Here is a 14,731-nt window from a genome sequence, read left to right as displayed (position 1 = left end):
AGGCGTGCGCCACCACCGCCCGGCTTATAACTGCATCTTAATCACAATATTACTTCAACTTATTGTCAACAAAGTAATTCTATCAAGATTACATAATTCAAAGCTAAGTACAATGATACCCACAATCCCAACACTCTGGTGGCTGAGGGAAGGAGATCAACAAAAGTTTAAAGCCAGTCTGGGCCACACATTGAGAACCTGTCTCAAAAAGAAAATAAACAGGCTGAGCATGCCTTTAATCCAAGTACTCAGGAGGCAGAAGCAGGAGGGTATCTTTGAGCTCGTAGCCACCATGATTTATAGCAAGTTCCAGGCTAGCCAGCATTACAGTGAGACCCTGTCTCAAAAACAACAACAAACCACAAAACAAACAAAAGGATTGTATGATTCCTAGAACTGAGGCTTCACTCTAAGCCTTTGGGATGTTTCCCCAAACATCCAGCTGGCAGATGTGACTTTCTATACTGTCTTTTTATAAGTTACTTGTTTGAAACTGGCAGATTATTGTCAAAAAGCTATACCAGGTGACCCAGCAAATCTAGTTGAAGGCATAAACACACAAGAACCGAAAACATGTACTCATAAAAAGTCGTTCACAAATACTTATAGCTGCACTAACCACGGAGACAAAAGGTGGAAACCACCAAAATGTCTGTTAATAAATGGATAGGTAAATAAAATGTGATCTCCACTACAACGGAGCATTACACTACCATAAAAAAGAATCAAGTGATGACTTGGGTACAACATAGACTAACCTGAAAATATGTAACAATCAGGAGAATCCAGATACAGAGATCACGCACTGTAGGACTGCACTTGTATGAAATGTCTAGAGTGTGTGACTCCTAGAGATATAAAGATGAATGTTCGGTTTTGGCGAAAATGGGGTATGACTGCTTCATGGGGACAAGGCATTTCTTGGGGGTGATGAAATACTGGACCCGCACAGAGGTGACAGTAGCACATTATGAACCTACTCAACATCACGGAATCGACTGCTTTAAAGCGGCTTCATGTTTCACTTCGATGAAAAAGTTAACAGAGCATGGAGAACCCAAAAAATAACTACAAGGCTTGGGGAGTGGCGGATTGTGAACCCTGAAAAGGCTGCCTGTAACAGCACAGGAAGTCCCACATTTTGTTTTACTTGAGACAGGGCCTCACTCTATAGCTCAAGCTGGGTTTGAATTCCCAGCCATCCTCCTGCTGTAGAGTCCTACGAGCTAGGATTATAGGCATGAACCACCATGCCCAGCTTCTTTTTGTCTTGTTTTTGTTTGAGACAGGGTTTTTTTCTCAGCCAGGCTGGCTAGAACACTCAGCTGAGTTCCAGGATGACAGGCATGGACCACCTACTAATGTGGTCTTATACCAGCCTCGTTGCTAAGTACCTGTTACAGACTAATGCAGCTGTCAGCACAGCTGCACTCACTCGGGCATCTGAGTCCCCACCTACACCTACAGGTCTCCACTGACCCTGCCTCTGTCCTCCTCACCTCAGGGTAAGTTCCTTCAGGCAGGGGCTTTTGTCACAACCGATGAAAAAATGACCAGCTCCAGCTATCAACAGCTACTCCAGCTGTTGAGTGTGCCTCTGAGTGGCAGTCACAGCATGCTGCCCTGCACCAGGGTCATGGCCTGGAGGCTCTGGACAGTGGCGCACTGAGATTACGGTTTAAGGAAGCCACAGGAAGGGTATAGTTCCACCAGAGATTAAGGGACCAGCCCTAAAGGTCAGAATGAGGGCTGCTGTACTCCCTCTGGCTAGCATGTCCGATGTGAGATGAGGCACATTCTGAGCCCCTACATCTGTACAGCATTTCTCATGGGGTAGCATCAAATATGCGGGTTTGAGTGCTGATAAAAAAGGGCTTTTTGGAGAGGGTAGTAGTGAAAAATCAATGTTCTCTGAATATCCAGTAGGACCAATAACTCTACATACATGATCTCATCGACCCTAATCCACACCCTTCAAGCTGAGCGGTTCTCTTTTCCAAGGAGAAAATAGATACTCAAATTGCCAAAGTGACTACACACCATTTTTAAATGGCATATTACACTGAAAACTAGGGCCCTGACAGCCGCACGGAGCAAGCTAGCTGTGCACAGGGCCCCTCCACAAGCACAGGTCTTCCCAACAATTGTGACAAGCCAGCACTGCCAGCACCATTGAACATCAGGTGACAAGAGTCCCAGGATGAAAACTCTACACACACCTTCAGCTTAAACCAAAGAGAAGACAGGCATCCAGCTCTCCTTGGCCGTGTGTCAGAGAACACACAAAATTGCTATATGTGTAACAGTTTTCCAAATGTTTCTTGTGAAATTCTGCAAAATACTATTGCAAAATTCTGGTATACTTTAATAAAAATCAGCTTTTCTGTAATGCTCACATTTTAGATTTGTAATGTAACTGCTATGGAGTTCATTATTAACTCTAGTTAATTAACAATTACAGAATCTGGCCTAGAATTACCATCTTTTATTTTTAAATACATAAAAGAAATCTACTTTTTGGTCCTATGGAAAACATGCTATATTGACTAAGATACAAATTCCAGTGAAATTTCTTTCTCCCTCCCTTTAAAAAAATATAGCCTCCCAAAAGCCTGGTATGGTGGCTTTGGAGAAAGTAGAAACAGGAGGGAGTTTAAGGACAGCCTTGGATAGATAGTATGTCTGAGGCAAGACTGGGCTATATAGCCCTTGTCTCAAATCAACAAACAAATAAATAAATACTAAAAAAAAAAAAATTCTGTAGTGACATACTTATTCTGAACTCATGTAACTTGTAACTTCATTTATTCAGAATTTATACAAAAAATGACACAAAGATGGAATTCTTAGTCCTTTTGTTTGCTTTCTAGGTTGTTATTTTTTTTATCTGTTCTAGGACAGGGTCTCATGTAGTCCAGGCTGGCCCTGAACTCCCTATGTAGCCAAGGATGACCCTGAACTCCTAATGCTCCTTCCTCTACCTCCAGAGTCGCAGGATTATAGGTCAGTAGCACCAAGCCTAGGTCCAATTCCTAGTCCTTTTAATCAGACTATCTCAGCAGGATGAACGTGTTTAAATGTTTTTTGTTTTGTTTTTATGGACCAATGTAAAAGCCTGAGCAAACTTGCCATAAGAAAACATATAAACACTTATGTGAGAATTGACAGCAAGAGGGTAAGTAGAAAAATTAATTTTTAAAATGTAAGGACTGGAAAAATGGAGCAATCTTCATTTGCTTAAAGCAAAGCAAAAAAAAATCCTATTTTTAAAAGGAAATTGCTGTATTAGTAAAGGCCAAATAACAAGTAGTAAAAATAACTGAGTCATCAAGAAAATTACATTTTATTTGGCATATTTCATTTTTATGAAACTGTTTCATACATTGCAGAAATGTAGAACCAGATGTTTAAATTGGTTAAAACAGGAAAACTTACCGGGCAGGCATGGTAGCTCATGCCTGAAATCCCAACACTTGGGAGGTTGAGGCAGGAAACTTGCCAAGAATTCAAGGCCAGCCTGAACTACAAAGTGAGACTCGGTCTCCAAAATAAATAAGGAGGAAGGAATTTTTTTCTCATTGACTAATGGATGAAATCTTCAGAAAACCCAGACATCCAGAAAGACTTGCTATAATTGGTACTTACATCTACAAAATATCAAATATCAAATATCAAATGAGAGTAGTTTCATACCCAACCACATGGTTCCCCTAAAACCGTCTATTAAGGAACCGCTGGAAGACAGCGAAGAGCCCCAAGAACTTAGTGTTTAATCAACCTGGAATAAGCCTAAAAGAAGGGCTATTTAAAAAAACAAACAAACAAAACACCTAACTAAACTGGTTATATGAAACATGTACATTCAAGTATAATCCATTACTAATTCTCACTAACCATGCTTTCAGAAAAATCCATAAACATTGGCAAAAATAAAAAAGCTACATCCTAGTCATGGTATATTATTAATTAATAAAAATTCCTCCTTGTTTCAACTTATATTTAATCAGCTTGGTTGTTTATTTCAGAAAAGAATAAATACCTTTTCCATCTACGGACGGATGGACAAATAAAAGGGAGTCTACCTTCCTGCTGTGATGTGCTGAGTCCTGTGACAGTGTCCCAAGTCAGGAAGCACCAGGCTGTGGCTGCACCAGGCTGTGGCTGCACCAGTACAGTGCTTGCCTAACACATGTAGAGTCCTAGTTGTGATCTCCAGGACGTGGGGCAGGGGCATATGATATCCAGCAAAAGATGCAACACATTAAGGGTCCAACGATTCTACTTGTATGAAAGAAATATCTGCAGGCTCTGCACCATCAGAAACAGAGGCTGGGAGGCAGGCTGGGGGAGACTGGGAAGTGACAGCTAATGGGTAATAAAAATTCCAAGAACTGATTGTAGTAACAGTCACACTGCTCTATTTAAAAACAAAAACAAAAACAAAACCCACTGAGCTGGGCTGATGAGACGGTTCAGTGGGTAAAGTGTGTGCTGCCAAGCCTGACAGCCTAAATTCAATCCTGAGGGTCTACATGGCAGGAGGAGGGAGGAGACTTGCACAAGCAGTCCTCTGGCCTTAACATGCACGCTTTGGTGCACATGCACCCCCCCACACACATACACACACACACAAATAAGTAAGTACATGTAATTTAAAACCCATTTTATTGAATGCTTTACATAGGAAAATAGCATGCCATGTAAATTGTACCTCAAAAAAAAATCTGATATGAAAAAGTAAATCAAAAGAGAGTTCACACAGCCAAGGCTGCTGAAGAGACAGAAACATTACAGCAAGGAGGAGCGCCTCCAAGGGAGGCATCAGAAACCCAATTGCTACTAAATAAAGTAACACCGTGGCCAGAGCTCGGGAAGCAAACATTTCCACTTGAACTCCCAGCTACGGTAGAGGGACAAGTTGACATCTTAGAACCATCATCTCTCAAAGCCCTCGTGATAAAAATTTCTCTCTTGAGCCAGAAAGAACAGTGTGCTAAGTCATTCCAGCTGAGAGATTCTCTGGGAAATGTGTGTAAAAGACGAGGAAATGCCTCTGAAGTATCTTGTTTGCATGGCAAGCCTAAGGTTCTTAATCTTCCAAGCTGACAAGAACAACCCCAGTCACTTTGGACCTCCGAGACTGTGACTCAGGCTGCCAGGCTCTGTGCAACTGCACTCTCGGGGCAACTGGGGTCTCTCACCACACTGGCCTCTGTGGAGGTTAAATCTGCCTGCAGGTCACGGGACACAGGTACTCAATGACAACACTGTGTCTCAAAACCAAATACAGCATTTTCCTCTTGCTACTTTATTTCACCGGCCCGCAAACCACAGCAAATGTTACATTCCCTGCCAGGAGTGCCCTTGCTATTCCTTAGAAAGGATAAGAAAGGCAAGAAGAGAAGGACAAGCTTTCAACCACGATAAACAAAGCAGAAGGGTGGTGCCCAGCGGCATGCTCAGGGCTCTCTGTTCCTTCCCTAGTACATTCTCTCCACTGCATGTGGGGGCAGGGGGATAAAATGTTCTACATCAGTGATTGAAGTGATGTAAAATATGCAGAAGAAAGCATGTAAAAATCTTTATAATATCCAGGTTGGGGACTCATAGGAGGACCAGCAAGTCTGATGTACTATAAATGGCAGGCAGACTGGGGAAAGACAGGAGAAGCAGGTAACTTAGGAATGGTACACTTGGTAAGGACCCTATAATTCCAATATTTGCCCACTCCTACTAATGAAAAACTTGTAAACACCATGACAACTAATCTTCCGATCTCTGACATAATGTTCAGGTCAGAACTCACATACAAGCGAGGGAGAACTCATGTAAAGGTGGACGTGGTGGCATACACCTGTAACCCCAGAGCTCCTAAGGCAAGACAGGAAGCAGAGAGGGAAAATTCCCAGAAGCTCCCAGGTCACCCAGCCTTGTGCAGCAACCAACACAGAGATCCTGTCTCAAGGACCCACACCCAAGGCAGCCCTCTGACCTTCACATGTATTTCTACCTCCTTACTCCCCAGCCCAGCACCCCCACCTACTCCCCACACCACCCACACACACAAAGATTTTTTTAAAAAATCACATCTTTTAAATAATCATATTCACTCCTCATTTCCTCCAAGCTATTTCAAAAGCAGTTCTCAAACTTTCAAAGCCAAGTGGGGGTCCTCATGGGATACTCTTGCTTTATGTAACAAATGTGATCCTGAAAACCCATGTGTAAATTTATACTTTTAGAATTCACCCTTACTTATATTTAAAGGCAGCAAAGAGTCCTCTATGAAGTTAAGAATCTCAAACACACCCCATAATTTAGTGGTTCTGTAAATCTGAGTTTCCTTATGCTAAATTTGTCTAAATGAGGGTTCCTGGTTTAAACAAATGGACAAAGGGGAAACCACTTCTCCGTATTAAGAAAAGTACTATTTTCCAATCCTGAGAGAATCTCAGCTATTCCTAGAGGACAGTGGGGACCTTAAGGCACAGCCACTTCAAAGTTTACATTTTATAAACAAGAGAAATCCGAAAGCCAGGAAGACTGTGCAGGCGCGGGGCGAGCTCTGCTCAACATGCTAAAGTTGGGGTGGAGAAGCATCTTAACGTGGAAAGCTAATCTCCAAGAGCAAATCCATTTCACAAATACGATTAATCCTGAAGCAATGCGCTCTCCAGAAACACAGGTCCCTGTGTTCAAACAGCTCCTTCACACGACAGAAGGAACAGCAGTGCCTAAGAAACATCTTCTCCTGGGGATAAGAACTCAGTTACACAGAGTCACAAACACAGAGCCACCCACACTTTCAAGCAGAGACACTTAGCAGGGTAAAATTAACCAGATCAATATTACACAACAACATTTACTTAAAATGCCATAGCTTTCGTGACACAACACATTTTAATACCCATATACAAAATATAAATCAGATGCTTGTGTGTGTTCTTCCTCTCTCTAGGCCAGATTGTTTTTTTTTTTAAAAGGTAAGCTAATACTTCCCAAATAAATCAAACACGGAAACAAATGACTGAAAAGCTGATTTTGTACCACATTTGTACCCCCTTTGCAAGGAAAAAAAAAATTGAACAGAATTTAATAGTATGACATAAAAATCCTGGAAATTATGCGCAGCAACTAACCTGTAGCTTCCCTCCCTCAAAAAGGGGGTAGATGAGCAGGCGATGCTGGTTTTTCACGTACATAAATGACAAGTAAGAATTATCAAGAATATAAAATTATTCAAGATAAATCCACTTCTTGAAACCTCCATTCGAAAAAGCTTACGAACTGCCTGAGTGAACTAACCCTGCATTTTCCTCAGTCCCTAACCCTGTGCTTTCCTGCCCCACAGCCCAGGCTGCTCCCCTGCCTTCCGGCCACAGGAACACACCAGGCCAGAAGCTGCCGCTCTGGTGCCCACGGCCTTCTTTCACATGCCCAGGCCATGTCCTGACTGGCTCTCCCTGCCATCAGGCCATGTCCTGACTGGCTCTCCCTGCCATCGCCCATTCTGGTTCCTGTCAAGCCCCTATCCCCTGGTGAAGATTAAACTCAGTAGTGGATACTGCTTCATGTCAGACTACACCCCACAGCAACACAGGACAAACTGGAAGGCCGCAGAGGGCAACAGGCTTTGCTGGGAATGGCTGGGTAGTTGACTGAATAGAGGCTGCAGGTGGGTGATTGTTTGGGTTTGGTTCTTTTGTGATGAGGACTGAATCTAGGGCTTCCAAGATTTGCTAAGCACTCCACAGTGTCCACAATGTAGAGTGCAGAAGCTGGAGTAATATTTCCTCCACTAGACAGGAGCAAGGCGGAAGATGGGGACTAGTACCCAAGGCTGCCCTGTGACCTACACACACACACACACACACACACACACACACACACACACACACACACACAGGGTGGGGTTAAGTTTGTTTTTAAACAATTGTATTTACTTCACATTTTCTCTAAGACATTTAAAAAATGGTTCTCAAACTTTCAAAGCCAAGTGGGAGTCCCTTAGTGTTTGTGGGGTGGTAGGGAGACTGCTTCCAGGACCTCCAGTGTCCATTCATAAATTCTCCAGTCCTGCAGATAAAAAGGCACAACATTTGCACATAATATATGCATATCCTCCTGTGTCCCGGTTGGCCCTAGATTACTAGCAATACCTAATATGATGTAAGTGATATAGATATTATACTGTAGGTATATACTAGGTATTATACTAGATTGTTTATGGAATACAGACAAGAAAGAAAGAAAAGACTGTACATATTCAGTACAGATACAATTTTTTTCTGAATATTTTCTATCTGATTGAATCCACAGATGTGCAACCCAGGACAGAGAAAGGGCTGAGTGTGACCACTGAGCGGCTACAATATGTCAACAGTGCTGAAACTGTGAAAAGCCCGTATCTGCAGCCGAGTGGAAAAACACCACCCACGAATAAGTAAGTCAAACACAAGAATGTCTGAGGGAAATGAGAGTACCCAGCACTCCTTCCCAGGAGGCACTGTTCAGAACAAGACTCCTAAGAAGGGAACTACTGGAGCTGCCTTCTGGAACCATCCACAGCTGTACTGAGTATACTCCTCAGTCTACAAACAGGTCCTCGACATCTTAGTGTAGGGATTTTCTTTTTACTGTTCTTCGCTGCTATTTATCTATAGTCACAGACACATGTCCTTCAGCAGACCTCAGTGGAAAGATACTGTGAAAATAAATGCCTCATTGCTTCATAATTGCCAACTGCAGAAACGCAAACTAGAGCTTCCCAATAGCTGGGAGATGAACATGGCTTTCTTCTGTGGTTTATTTCTTCATGTAAACATGTATACGCTATTAATTTTCTTTTCAAAACAGGATAGGGTAAAGTTTAGCTGTCTCTCTGTATAAACATATCAGAAAAACTGAATTAATGAGATTTCAATACCTATAATTTCTGTGCTACTTACAAATGCTACTGAGAAGAAAATCTACCATAAGCTACTAGGATTGGATGAAAAGGATATGGCATCCAAGCTGTGGGAGCCCCCGTGTGCTTAAGACGATAGAGACTGGGTATGAAAATAGGGTATTCTGTAAGGAGGGGCTAGAGAGGCGGTTCAGCAGTTAGGGGCTTGCTGTTCAGGAGGACCTGAAGTCAGTTCCTAGCACCTGTCGGTTGACCTACAACTGCCTGTAATTCCAGTACCAAAGGACTGACACCCTTTTCTGGATTCCACAGGCAATGAACTCACATGCACATATGCACACACATAACTAAAAATAAAAATATTTCAGTTGGGCAGTGGTGGTGCACACCTTTAATCCCAGCACTCGGGAGTGTGGAAGCCCACAAAGGTTTCCTAGTGAGATCTGAGCTTGCTTTACCCAGCAGGGCTGCATTAGAGGATTGCTTGACCACGTGCATGATTACCAGGTGTTTGGAAGGGTCTACACTTGGCTGAGCTAGGGTAAGGTCTTTTGCTCCACCCTTTGGCATTCCTATAAATAGCCCTTTAGAAGAGACAGGAGGGGCCTATGGATAATGATCCAGGCCCTCTCGAGGCTATCCTGTGTTTCTATCTGTTTCTCTCCCCTCTCTCCTTCTATCTAAATATTTCTCACTTTTCCCTCCTCGAGAGTACCCTCTGGGGGGAAAAGTGGGAGCGGGTCTCCCACAGGGGAGACAGAGGCAGGCAGATCTGAGTTCAAGGCCAGCCTGGTTTACAGAGAGAGTTCCAGGACAGCCAGGGCTGCACAGAGAAACTCTGTCTTGAAAAACAAAAGTAAAGATATTTCAAAAAGAGATCTGTAATGGGATGCAAGATCAAGTAATATAAATTCCAGGAGAATTCTATATGGATTTGTTAAGGAAGCCACTGTTACCTTGAAAGGCTGTTAAGAAACGAACTGGGGCCGGGCGGTGGTGGCGCACGCCTTTAATCCCAGCACTCGGGAGGCAGAGCCAGGCGGATCTCTGTGAGTTCAAGGCCAGCCTGGACTACCAAGTGAGTCCCAGGAAAGGCACAAAGCTACACAGAGAAACCCTGTCTCGAAAAACCAAAAAAAAAAAAAAAAAAAAAGAAACGAACTGGGGCCTGGAGAGACAGCTCGTAGGTTAAGAGCTCATACTACTCTTCCAGAGGACCAGAGTTTGGTTCCCAGTATAGGTACACAAGTAGCCCCCTCACACATGAACAATTAAAAATACTCTCTCCTTTTAAAAACCAAATTGACACAGGGGTGGCGAGATGGGTCAGTGGGTAAAAAGCACCTGCTGCACAAGCCTGAGGCCCTGGGTCCAACCCTGGGTCCCATGCTGAAAGAAAAGAACCAATCTCAAAAGATCATGGCCTCCACATTCCACATGTGCACAATGGTAGTACGAATGGGTGTGTATACACACACACACACACACACACACACACACACACACAGAAAAAGTAAAATAAAAATTTTAAAAAGAACCAACCAAAAATAAAAAAGGGAAGAAATAAGGCCAATGAAATAAAAATCCTTTACACATGCATTACGGTGATATGATTTCACAGCAGCTGGGACAACGTGTAAAAATGCTGTGTGAACTGGAAAGAGGTAGAGAAAGGTAAGGTTGCTCAGGATGCTGCTGAATACGAATCACTGCTTTCAATACCACCAGCTCGTGAACCTAGTCTCTGATGAGAGTTCCCGTGTGCCAAGTCCTTTCTAAGCACTTGACATGTACTTAACATTTAATCCCTACGACTCAATGAGGTGGGCACTCATGTTTTCTGATACATTCCTTTGGATTTAAGTGCTGGATTAACCACTTAGTAACTCTTTCTGGCTGCTTGAACTTTACAAGTTACGGAGCCTCTCCCTACTTAACTCCCTCACTTACAAAATGGAGACAATAAAAGTCCCTCCTGCACAGCCTCGTTCATACTGTGTCATTGGCAAGTTCAGTGCACAGTTGTTGTATGGCATTTGACGGGTGCCTCCTCACACATGCAGGTCACGTGCTCCAGGAAAGGACCGCAGTCTGTCTCTGGGGCTTTGTCTATGCCTCACGAATGGTAGGAACTCTTTCGATATTTAGTGAATAAATAAAAGTTTACAGTAGACTAACGGCTTTCGCTTAAACTTCAGCCATATCTCCAGGCTCGCAAAGCTGAGGCTTTTCCCATAATTCCTCAATGATCTAGGGCCACATCATTTTAAGTACCTCAAAGCTGTAGGGACTTGAAGCTGCCCAAAAACAATATTGCCGAGCTCCCAGGGGGTTCCACTGAGGAAGAGCCAAGCTCGGCAGCTACAGTGTAACCAGAGCAAGCTCTCAGGGGTTTGCAGTTTGGACACTTGCCCTTTTTAATTCACGAAACTGACAGAGTCACAGTCCCTGGTGTGTTCTGGGTTTCAGTGTTCACCAAACGGAGTATAGCCAGGAGAGGAGCCCTTCTGTGAGGACAAAACACCTGCCCCCCATGGGGAGGCTTGGTTCTTGGTGACCGAATGGCCACTACCACTATGCAAACAAGTCACTACACTATCAGTGCTCCACTTGAATCGTCTCATCTGGTCCTCCGCTCTCGAGAGAGAAGCTGTCAGAGGGTCTGTGCTCCCTGTGCACTGCAGAGCCCCTAGGCAGCTTGTCTGGGACTTGCAGTAAAGAAACACAGAACAGAGAACAGAATCCAAGTGGGTCCGAAGCCAGGCACCTAACACTAAATCAGAGCGCAGAGAGCGGGCACGCCAGACAACTGCAGACAGCACGGACTTCCTCACAGAGTTCGAAGGAAAAGCAAAGCTGTGAACTAGAAAATGCCTGTCATGTCGCAGCTTATTTCACATCTAAGACAATGTCTATTGGGCACTCTATACAAAGCGTTGTCTTGTTTTGTTTATTTCTTTGTGTGACAGGGTTTCTTCTAACTCAGGCTGCCCTCAACTCATTATGTAACTGCAGCTGACCTGAACTTCTGGTCCTGCTGCAGCTCCTGCATGCTGAGACTGCAGGGATGTCCCACCACACCTGCTTTCACACAGTGCTGGGTATCAAACCCACAATACCATGCACGGCAGACCAACACGGCTAGCTGTGATCTTTTTTTTAATCACACAGCAGGGCATTTGTGAGTGAAGAACTATTTTCATAAAGACAAAAAGACCTTATTTATCTTTTCAGCATGGTTGTGTCACAGTGTTACAACAGCTGAGGTGAGTAAAAAATGCTAATCCACCCTCCACTTGAGATGACAGGGGCACTCCTCACCACCCCATGCTTGCAGAGGAAAAGAGTGTCACTGAAGAATGTCCTTGATGAAGCAAGGAAAATTAATGACTATTAAATCTCAGCCTTGAGTATGTGTCTTTTTAATAGTCTGTGTGATAAAATGGGAGCATACCTCCGCACTGTGTCACACAGCAAGGCCCCTGGCTGTCAGGAGAGCCACTATGCAGCTAGGGGCCGAAAGCCTTCCTCACGGAACATCATCCGTACTTGACCTACAGACAAACTACAAACAAGCCTGAGTACTGGTAGGCTGTTGTCCCTTCAAGGCAATCAACAGTGTTTGCTGATAATGACAAAAGTTCACACTCTGCAGTGAGAATGAGAATTTTAGAAAGCATATGCCAGCGACTGTCAAGTCAGCATCTCCCCAGTGTTTACAGGCAGACTGTCCTGACATTAGCACTTGAACTATCTTCTTAACTGGAGAAATGGGCATTCTCCAAATGGCCAGTGCATCTCACTATAAAGTCATTCCTGAAAAGAAAATTCATTTAAAAACCCAGTAAAACAATCTGTGGCAGCATACAAAAGAAACTGACCACAAGGCCTTGGGCTCCATGTTGTCCCTAAGCTTTAAGAAACTCCTATTTGGGACCAGGGGATGGTGGTGCACATCTTTAATCCCAGCACTCAGGAGGCAGAGGCAGGTAGTTCAAGGACAGCCTGGTCTACAGAGTAAGTACCAGGACAGCCAGAGCTACATAGAGAAACCTTGTCTCAAAAAGTGCCCCCCACACACACAAGAAAAGAAATTCCTATTTGTTAGTGTTAGCGAGAAGTCAAAGAAAATACCCACACAACGATCTCAATAAAATGCTCCTTCGCTTCCCAAGGACTGATCTGTATAAGGACACGTGTGCTGTGTGTCCTTCACTGTCCAGGACCAGACAGCACACGGAGGCAGTCAAGACAACCCAGCTGACACACTCAAAAAAGGCTACAGTGGCGTGGCCGATTTCCACTATACAGAGGCTGTAATTCTTCACATTCACTTTTGATCAGCACAGACATTAAACAGACCTCCTCTTCTCACCAATTCTTTATGTCCGAAAACAGTTACTTTTTATATATGTTTTTGTTTTTATTAAAATGTTGTTTACATTAATGTGATGGTGTTGTGGGTTTATTATTTTGAAAGTATTTGTTTAAACTTCTCCATTTTAGTTCCTAACATGGTAGAAGAAAATCTATAGATAAACAGTGACTTCAATACTTTAGGAGTGTCCTGAGACCAAAAGCTTTGAGCTACTGGCTCCCCGAAAGCCTCATAAGCCTAATTGTCCCGGGCCTAGGATTTTATTCACCTTGTTCTCAAGTCTGTCCCGTTCCTCGGGTCTGTCTCCATTGGTACTGCCAGCATCGAGGAGAAAGCTGACATTCTCATCTATTCCAAGGGACTGAGTCTCCCCACTCAACTCAGTACGCAGGGTACCAGATACTCTAGGAGTACAACACTATGAACGCTACAGTAAACACCCCGATTTCCAAAAGCAATTCAAGTCCAGCTCCCTTCACAAATGCCGAGTCTGGTTTAGGTATGGGGCAGCTTGTCGGCACAGTGCACCAGATTCGTCAGGAGAACACTATCATCTCAGCCTTCTCCAGTGTTCCCTGGGGAAGCCCACCCCTTCCCCTGGCCCATCCCTCCCTCTGTGCAGGCCAGGCATCACTGAGACTGTGATGCTCAGCTCCTTCCAGTCTAGAGTTCACACGTCAGTTCCTTCCCACTTGGAAACACACATCCCTTTATAAAGTCCCTTCCAGCAATGCTGGATCCTGTTGGGAAGGTCTGCAGGTGTCTCAATGCAAACTGCACACGAAGGTCAAAGCCCAGTGGATGCAGTGCCACTCGGTCCCACTCTTTGTGGCCAACAGCTTCTGGCCACCACCAGAAAAGCAGACATGCAGATGAATGGTGAATGAGCAGACAAAACACCAAAACCACGCTCCCCAACCAGCAGCAGGCTTGCACCCAAGGTACCCATGCGTAGAAAAGTCAGCAGGACTTTCTTTTTCCAGGATTAAGCAGACATGTGACACTGGCCAGTCAACAGAAACACGATTGTTAGGACACTTCTTTTTCATCTTCAACTTTCTTAGTGATTCTACCCTAAAATATTACCTTCTCTTCTGCGTTCCACCAGGGATTCAGCAAACCTCGTTCTTCATTTCCTTGCCAGAAGTTAATCCACCCAAAAGCTTATCTTGAGAATTAACAGCTGTGTGCAACTTACTTGAAGCCACATAATTTGGTCCCAAAGGGCCTGAAAAGGCTGTCACAGAAAAGAGCAGCACGGCAGCACACACCTGCAGTCCACACTTGCAAGGCCGAGGCAGAAGGACTGCAAAGTTTGAGCCAGCCTGGGGTATTAGTTCAAGGAGAACCTAGACTACGTCGCAAGGTCTCAAACAGCATCCACAGGGGCCACTCCACCGCTGGCTGTTGTCTCCTTTGCCAGCTATGAGGCCACATTTTTCTGC

At 44.1% G+C, this 14,731-nt stretch overlaps 1 protein-coding gene and 1 long non-coding RNA gene across 2 annotated transcripts in view; one reads left to right on the top strand and one right to left on the bottom strand.

Annotated features, from left to right (window-relative positions):
• The window catches only part of Adcy9 (adenylate cyclase 9), a 129,408-nt gene that overhangs the window by 108,980 nt on the left and 5,697 nt on the right, over window positions 1-14,731 (bottom strand). The window lies entirely within an intron of this gene.
• LOC131916670 (uncharacterized) lies at window positions 7,477-8,908 on the top strand. Its single transcript, XR_009380583.1, has 2 exons — window positions 7,477-7,675; window positions 8,320-8,908. It is a non-coding gene; the product is annotated as an uncharacterized LOC131916670 (long non-coding RNA).

This window comes from Peromyscus eremicus, chromosome 8a (assembly GCF_949786415.1).
Source record: "Peromyscus eremicus chromosome 8a, PerEre_H2_v1, whole genome shotgun sequence".
Classification (NCBI taxonomy): domain Eukaryota; kingdom Metazoa; phylum Chordata; class Mammalia; order Rodentia; family Cricetidae; genus Peromyscus; species Peromyscus eremicus.
Note: the sequence above shows the minus strand (reverse complement) of the source record. Positions and strands in the feature narration are given on the sequence as shown.